Below are 7099 nucleotides of genomic sequence, written 5' to 3'. Positions count from 1 at the left end.
TACGGCACGAGTGGAATGAATCGCAATTTCCCTCGTCAATGCGTTGAGCAATATGCCTACAAATCCCGGCACAACTGAACTGCTACGCTCGGAGTGCCTCTGTAAATGATGAGCCGCCAGTCCGCATCACCGTTTAGTATGGAGTCATAATCTGTGACGCGTGTAATAGCAAGTCACCCACTTTAAATAAACATTACTCATCATTAATTATTTTTTATTATAAGTGACAAAGGCACTAAAAGACATTCAATGCACAGCAGTGTAGTTTATAATTTAATTGAGCCCGAGCTCTTACTACCACCGATTATTGCGACTTCTTGGCTTTCCTTGCCATTCTTATATCGCCCCGCTTCCCACAAAATGGAGTTAAGAGTGATTCATAGACCAATACAGCACGAACAGGTACTCCTGCCCAACCCACCTATTAGTCCCAATTTCCTGTCTCCAGTCCATATCCCTCAAAGAACCACTCCTCCATGTACTTATTCAATGATACTGCCGCAACCACATCTGATAACATCTCATTCCATACACTCAACACCCTCTATATGATGTTGTCCCCCCCAAATCACTTGTAAATCTTTCCCCTCTCACCCCAAGGGTAAAGACTGTTACCATCCACCTCTCATAACTGTAAACACTTCTGAAGGGTCAACCCTCATTCTCTTACATTCCATGCGACATAGACTGAAGACCATCAGACACAGGAGCAGAATTAGGCCATTCATCCCATCGAGTCTACTCTGCCATTCCATCATGGCTGATTTATTATCCCTCCCTGCTCCATTCTCCTGCCTTCTCCCTGTAACCTTTAGCGCCCTGACTGATCAAGAACCTATCAACCATCACTTTAAATATATGTAATTAATGCGCCCCCCCCAAAGCCGTCCATGGTAATGAATTCCACAGATTCACCACCCTCTAATTAAAGAATTTCCTTCTGTTCTAAATGGATGCCCCTCTATTCTGAGGCTGTGCCCTCTGGTCCTAGACTCACCCATTATAGGAAACATTCACTCCATTTAGGCCTTTCAATATTCAATAGGTTTCAATGAGATTCCACCCCTCCCCCCCAATTCTTCTAAACTCCAGCGAATACAGGCCCAGGGCCATCAAACACTCCTCATACATTATCCCTTTCAAGGAATAATTAATCCAGCCTGGCCTATATCTCTCCCAAAACCTCAGGCCCTCTAGTCCTTGTGACTTCCTCAAACCTTTTCTGCAATCTTTCCAGTTTAACCGCATCTTTCTTACATACATCTCCACAGATGCTGTCTGACCTGCTAAGTTCCTACAGCATTTTGTATGTGTTTCTTGTAACAGAGTGACCAAACCTTTACACAGGAAGAATCTGAGGGGACATGGAAGATTAAGGGAAACATATTTAAAACTTTTTTTTGAGAGAGACAGGTAGCAGTGTGGAGACTATTCTTTGAGAAAGCAGCTATATCCTGATCAGGGAATTGAGGGCTGTAGGACATATCAGCCAGTGATCATATGAAACATCTCCTCAAACCTGTCCTACTTCCTTATGCTCTTGATTAGGAAGGACATCAAAGGTTACGGGGAGAAGGCATGAGGGTGGTATTGAGAGGGATGATAAATCAGCCATGATCGAATGGCAGAGCAGACTCGATGCGCTGAATGGTGTAATTCTGCTCCTATGCCTTGTCTTAGAAACACGGGATTCTGCTGATGGTTGAACTCCAAAGCAACACACAGAAAATGCTGGAGGAACTCATCAGGCCAGGGATCATCCATGGAAATGAGTAGTTCATATTTCGGACCAAAACCCTTTTTCAAGTCCTGAAGAAGGGTGTCAGCCCAAAACGTCAGCTGTTTATTAACTTCCATGGACGCTGCCTGACCTGCTGAGCTCCCCCAGAATTTTGCATATGTCCCCATGTTTTATGGTTTTCACACAGCAGGGAAACTGACCCTTTGGCCCATCAGAAAGATCGTGACCATCAAGCAGCCTTCTACACCAGTTTGAGTTTCCTCTCATATGGCCACACTCTGCCATGTTCGGACTCAGGTCCAACTGTAAAAGAAGATGGGTTGGGCACGGCAATCTCATAAAAACCCAGAATTACAAACACACCAACAGAAGCTCACAGACCTCATCCCTGGGAGATGAAGGACCAAGAAGATGGGCTGCACTTGGGGAAAACTTAAAAAAAAACTGGCCCAGGACAGAGGACTGTGGCAAACTGCTGTCAATGTTCATGCCAGCAGGGGGTGATGGGGCTCATATGCCAACAAGGACCCACCCACCTTGGACATCTCTTTTTGCTCACCTCCCATCCCGGAAGGTACAAAATCTGAAAGCATGGATCAATAGGCAAAAGAACAGCTTCAATCCTGTTGCTTTAAGACTATGAACAGTCCCCTAGTACAATAACATGAGGTCAGGTCAGACTTCACAATCTACCTCGATGTGGCCTTTGCATCTTATCGTCTCCCTGCCCTCCAAGAGGACCACAACCTTGACATTGGGTTTGGAGGCCCGCGTGCCTCAATGACCTGGAGAGTTATGCTGGCTGGAGTCAGGGCTTTGTGCTTTGGCCCTTGGTAGGGTCACCCATGTTAAGCAGGTCAAAGGATAGAGGCCAGACAAAGAGTGGACCACAGGCCCTCCAGGTTCAGGGGAGTTCAGCTCAGGGTTAACAACCCCGACTGGTAAAAACAAAATTGTTACAGAAACAGCAATGAAGTTTCCTTCTAAACCCGAGTGTGGTATCCCTGAGCCTCCACTCGGGGACTTGCATGACCGAGAGGAAGTTACTGACATGATGAACGAAGCCCTGAACACTACCAGAGGTGGAGGACCTCCATTGCTGCGGTAAAGGGCAAGAGAGGGAAAACACACACTCCCTCTGTGACAGAATATTCTGCATTGTTATCGCTTTCCCCTGGTACTGCCTCGATATGCTGATGTAATGAAATTATCTGTGTGGATGCCACACAATAGTTTTTCCAATTTACCTGTGTAAATATGGCAATAATGGAGCAATTTAACTCCCACACTCCCTGCTTTTCCTAGTAGCCACCTACACTAGGGAATATTTATAGATGCTAATTAACCTACTAACCAACACATGGTTTATTTTGGCACTCCCACAGATGCTAGAAATTTAGCAAAAAAATGCTGGAAACATCCACAGATTATATTGTGTGCATTTCTGGTCACCCACCTACAGGAAAGATATCAATAGGACTGAAAAAAAACCAAGCAAGTTTACAAGTATATTGCAGGGAAGGTTTGAATTGGTTTGGATTTTACTCCCTGGAGTGTAGGAGAGGGGAGATTTTAAAGAGGTATACAGAATTATGAGGGATATAGATAAGGAAAACACAAGCAGGCTTTTCCCCCCACTGAGGGTGGGTGAGAGTAGAACCAGAGGTCATGGATTAAGGGTGATGGGTGAAATGTTTAAGGGGAACATGAGGGGGCAGTGAGAGTGTGGAACCAGTGCCAGTGCAAGCAGTGGTTACGGGTTTAATTGCAACATCCAGGTGAAGTTTGGATAAATATGTGGAGGGGAGGGGTATGGAGGGCTATGGTCAAGGTGCAAGTCGATGACACCAGGCAGAATAACCGTTCAGCATGGACTAGATGGGCCAAATGGTCGTGTCTGCGCTATAGTGCTCTACAACAATCAGGTCAGGTAGCAGCACAGATGTATCACCAGTTGTGACGGTCAAAACTGCCCAATGCATCACTGGTAGCTGCCATCAAGGTGCTGGAAAAGGGCCAGTAACATCACGAAGGATCCCACTCCCATCAGGGAGGCAGCTACATAGCATCAGACTCAAAAAATGGTCACTTTTCCGAAGCAGCAAGGCTGATCAATACTCCCAATCACCACTATGTCATTTCCTGTCAGCCACCTTACGTACAACATCGACTTCTCTAACTTCCGCTAAGGCCCCACCTCCCCCTCGTACCCCATCTGTTACTTATTTTGATGCACACATTCTTTCTCTCACTCTCTTTTATTCTCCCTCTGTCCCTCTGAATATACCTCTTGCCCATCCTCTGGGTCCCCCCCTCCTTATCTTTCTTCCCAGAGCTCCTGTCCCATGATCCCCTTTTGCCAATCACCTGTCCAGCTCTTGGCTCTATCCCTCCCCCTCCAACTTTCAAATCCCTTACTCACTTTTCCTTCAGTTAGTCCTGACGAAGGGTCTCGGGCTGAAACGTTGACTGCACCTCTTCCTATAGATGCTGCCTGGCCTGCTGCGTTCACCAGCAACTTTGATGTGTGTTGCTTGAATTTCCAGCATCTGCAGAATTCCTGTTGTTTACGTACAACTTAGTTCACTTTATGGACATAAACTCCATCTGTGTAAATAAGCTATGTTATGCATTTGTATTTAGTGTTTATTATGCATTATTTTATCTAATTGTGTTGTTTTTTTTGTGATGCACTAGATCCAGAGTAACAATTATTTACATTTGTGTACTGGGAGTGACATTAAACAATCTTCAAAAAGATGGTGCAGTAGCTTGGGGAGTTTGATCTGTCACTAACCTTGATGTGCCAAGTAGTCTTGGGATTGATGGCAACCAATCTGTAGGCAGCTGGTATCGACGCTCTGAAGAACAGTTCTCTCTGCTTTCTGAGGTGACAAACCTTTTAGAAAATGTACACCCAAACTGGCAATAATCTATAAAAAAAAATCACCTCACGAGCCAAGGTAATTTTGAGTAGAGATTATCAATGATTAATAAAATTAGTAATATTATGGATATTAAGGAACAGGATGTTGCTTATTAATGTGTATTCATTGCCTTACTATTAATAAAAGTATGAGATTGAAATAAAAACGGCATTTTAGAAACCCTGTTCAAATATTAATGTCAATCTTTTAAAGACAATTGGAAAATATCATCTCTAAATAGCAATGTTATTGTAATCACTTCCTATCCAAATACAATGTGTACATAAAGTCTGTGAGGATTTCAAAATCTACCACCCAGTGGCACACGTTCTTGTAACCGTCTAGCTGACGCCAAGCTGGTGAAAACATCTCACTGCTCTCAGATTGTAAAAATTCATCCACTCTTTCATTTAACTATAATCATTGTGATTTTTTTCCTTTATTATGGGCGGGGTTTATGGAATTGAGGGGGTAGTACTGAATGCCATGTGTCAACAAAACTTTAGTGTACCATCATAGGTTCGTCATCCCAGTGCGGAATATTTGCCTCCATTGGTCAGGACACTGAAGTTTAGAAGTTGGAAATTCACGTTACACTTGCAGAAGCTTTTGATTAGGCCACAACTGGAGTATGGGGACTCATCAGGGTGAGGGATCTCAGCCCAGAACGGTGACTGTTTATTCTTCTCCATCGATGCAGCCTGACCTGCTGAGTTGCTCCAGCATTTTGCCGTGTGCAGCTCCCATCACTGGAAGGACGTGAAGGCTTTGGAAAAAGTAGCGACGTGGCTCACCAGGATGTTGTAGGGATGAGTGTATTACTGTAAATGTAGCATGGCACATGCCAATCAAGTGCATACACCAAAGAGACACTTCCTCACCTGCATCTGCCTCCATCACCCATGGTATTGCAGGGGGACACCAAACAACAGTGGTATAGAACTCAGCAGGTCAGGCAGCATCCATGGAGAGGAATTAACAGCCCACATTTCAGGCCAAGACCCATCATCAGGAATGCTTTTTTCCCCTCTATCAGATTCCTCCTTTTTCAATCCTTTACCTCTTCCATCCGTCATCTCCCTTGTTTCATCCCCTCCTCCTCTACCCACCCACCTTTCCTCTTACATGGTTTCAGCCATCACCTGCCAACTTGTACCCTTTCAACCCCCCCCCACCCAAACATCTTCTTTTCCCAGCCCTGATGAAGAGTTTTGGCCCAAAATTTCTACTTTATCCCTCTCTGTAGATGCTGCATGACTTGCTGAGCTCTTCCAGCACGATGTGTGGCTCTGGATTTCCGGCACCTGCAGAAATGCTTGTGTTGGCATAGACCACCAATCCATGGGACGTATCAATATTACCACACATTATTCCTTATACTGACAGGTTTAGAGAAAAGGTGGGACGAGGCTGAAGTGAGAAGAAAAATGCCAAGGTGTATAGGTAGGCTCAAACACCTGGCCTGTTTCTGTGCTCCACTCCACTCTCATTTGTTTCAGATGCCTCACTTCATTTGCTTCTGTGAAATCTGAGTCAACACTTCCTCAGAGGCTAGAAATTTTACTGAAACATTTGGAACTTTATTTTGTGCAACTTTTGAGTTTATATATAAACAAAAACGGCATTATGTTTACAGCACAAAACAGACCCAGAGATGTTCCCAGGAGGCTCTATTTTCACGGTTTAATGAAAATTGCAACCACCCTCCACCCCAAATAATTAAAAATTAAAATACAGGGGTAGAGAGGAAGGTCAACTAGTCACATTTGGCGGGCAAGGTCATGGCATGTACAAACAAGTTCTTGTTTACCACTGGGGAAGGGTCTGGCACAGAAGGGAATGCACGCCCCTGCAGGGAGCTAACACATGCAAATGAATGTCCTGGGAATATCCCTGGAAGTAGTAATTGGAGAAACATTCACAGACTGCTACAGCGTAACTGCCTGGGCTGAGATATATATATGCCGAAGCAAAATAATGCTTCAAATTCATTATTCCAAATTTAAAAATTCTACCATGGCTTCATCCAAATACAGTATATCCTAAAACCAAAAAAACTATTCTTCCAAAAACAATTTTGAACACAAAAAGAGGGGCAGGGAGGCTGTTCTCTTCTTAAAAAGGCGACCAACCAGACAATTTACAAAAATGTTCTTTTTAAAAAAAAAATTGGGAGTGTCACTCTGAGCACTGTTAGAATTTAATTCTAACAGGGAGCACGTTGAAGAGAAGGGCAGGTGTAGAGTGGTGGGGGAGGAAGCTGTACAGAATGATGTCTTTTGCTCAGACCTCAACCAGGCCAAAGTTTATTTATTATTTAAGAGATACAGCACTGAACAGGCTCTTCCACCCAACGAGCCACACTGCCCAGCGACCCTAGCTTAATCACAGGACAATTTACAATAACCAATTAACCAGTACATCTTTCGAC

The sequence above is a fragment of the Mobula hypostoma genome, chromosome 2 (assembly GCF_963921235.1).
Source record: "Mobula hypostoma chromosome 2, sMobHyp1.1, whole genome shotgun sequence".
Lineage (NCBI taxonomy): Eukaryota > Metazoa > Chordata > Chondrichthyes > Myliobatiformes > Myliobatidae > Mobula > Mobula hypostoma.
This window is presented reverse-complemented; position numbering follows the sequence as displayed.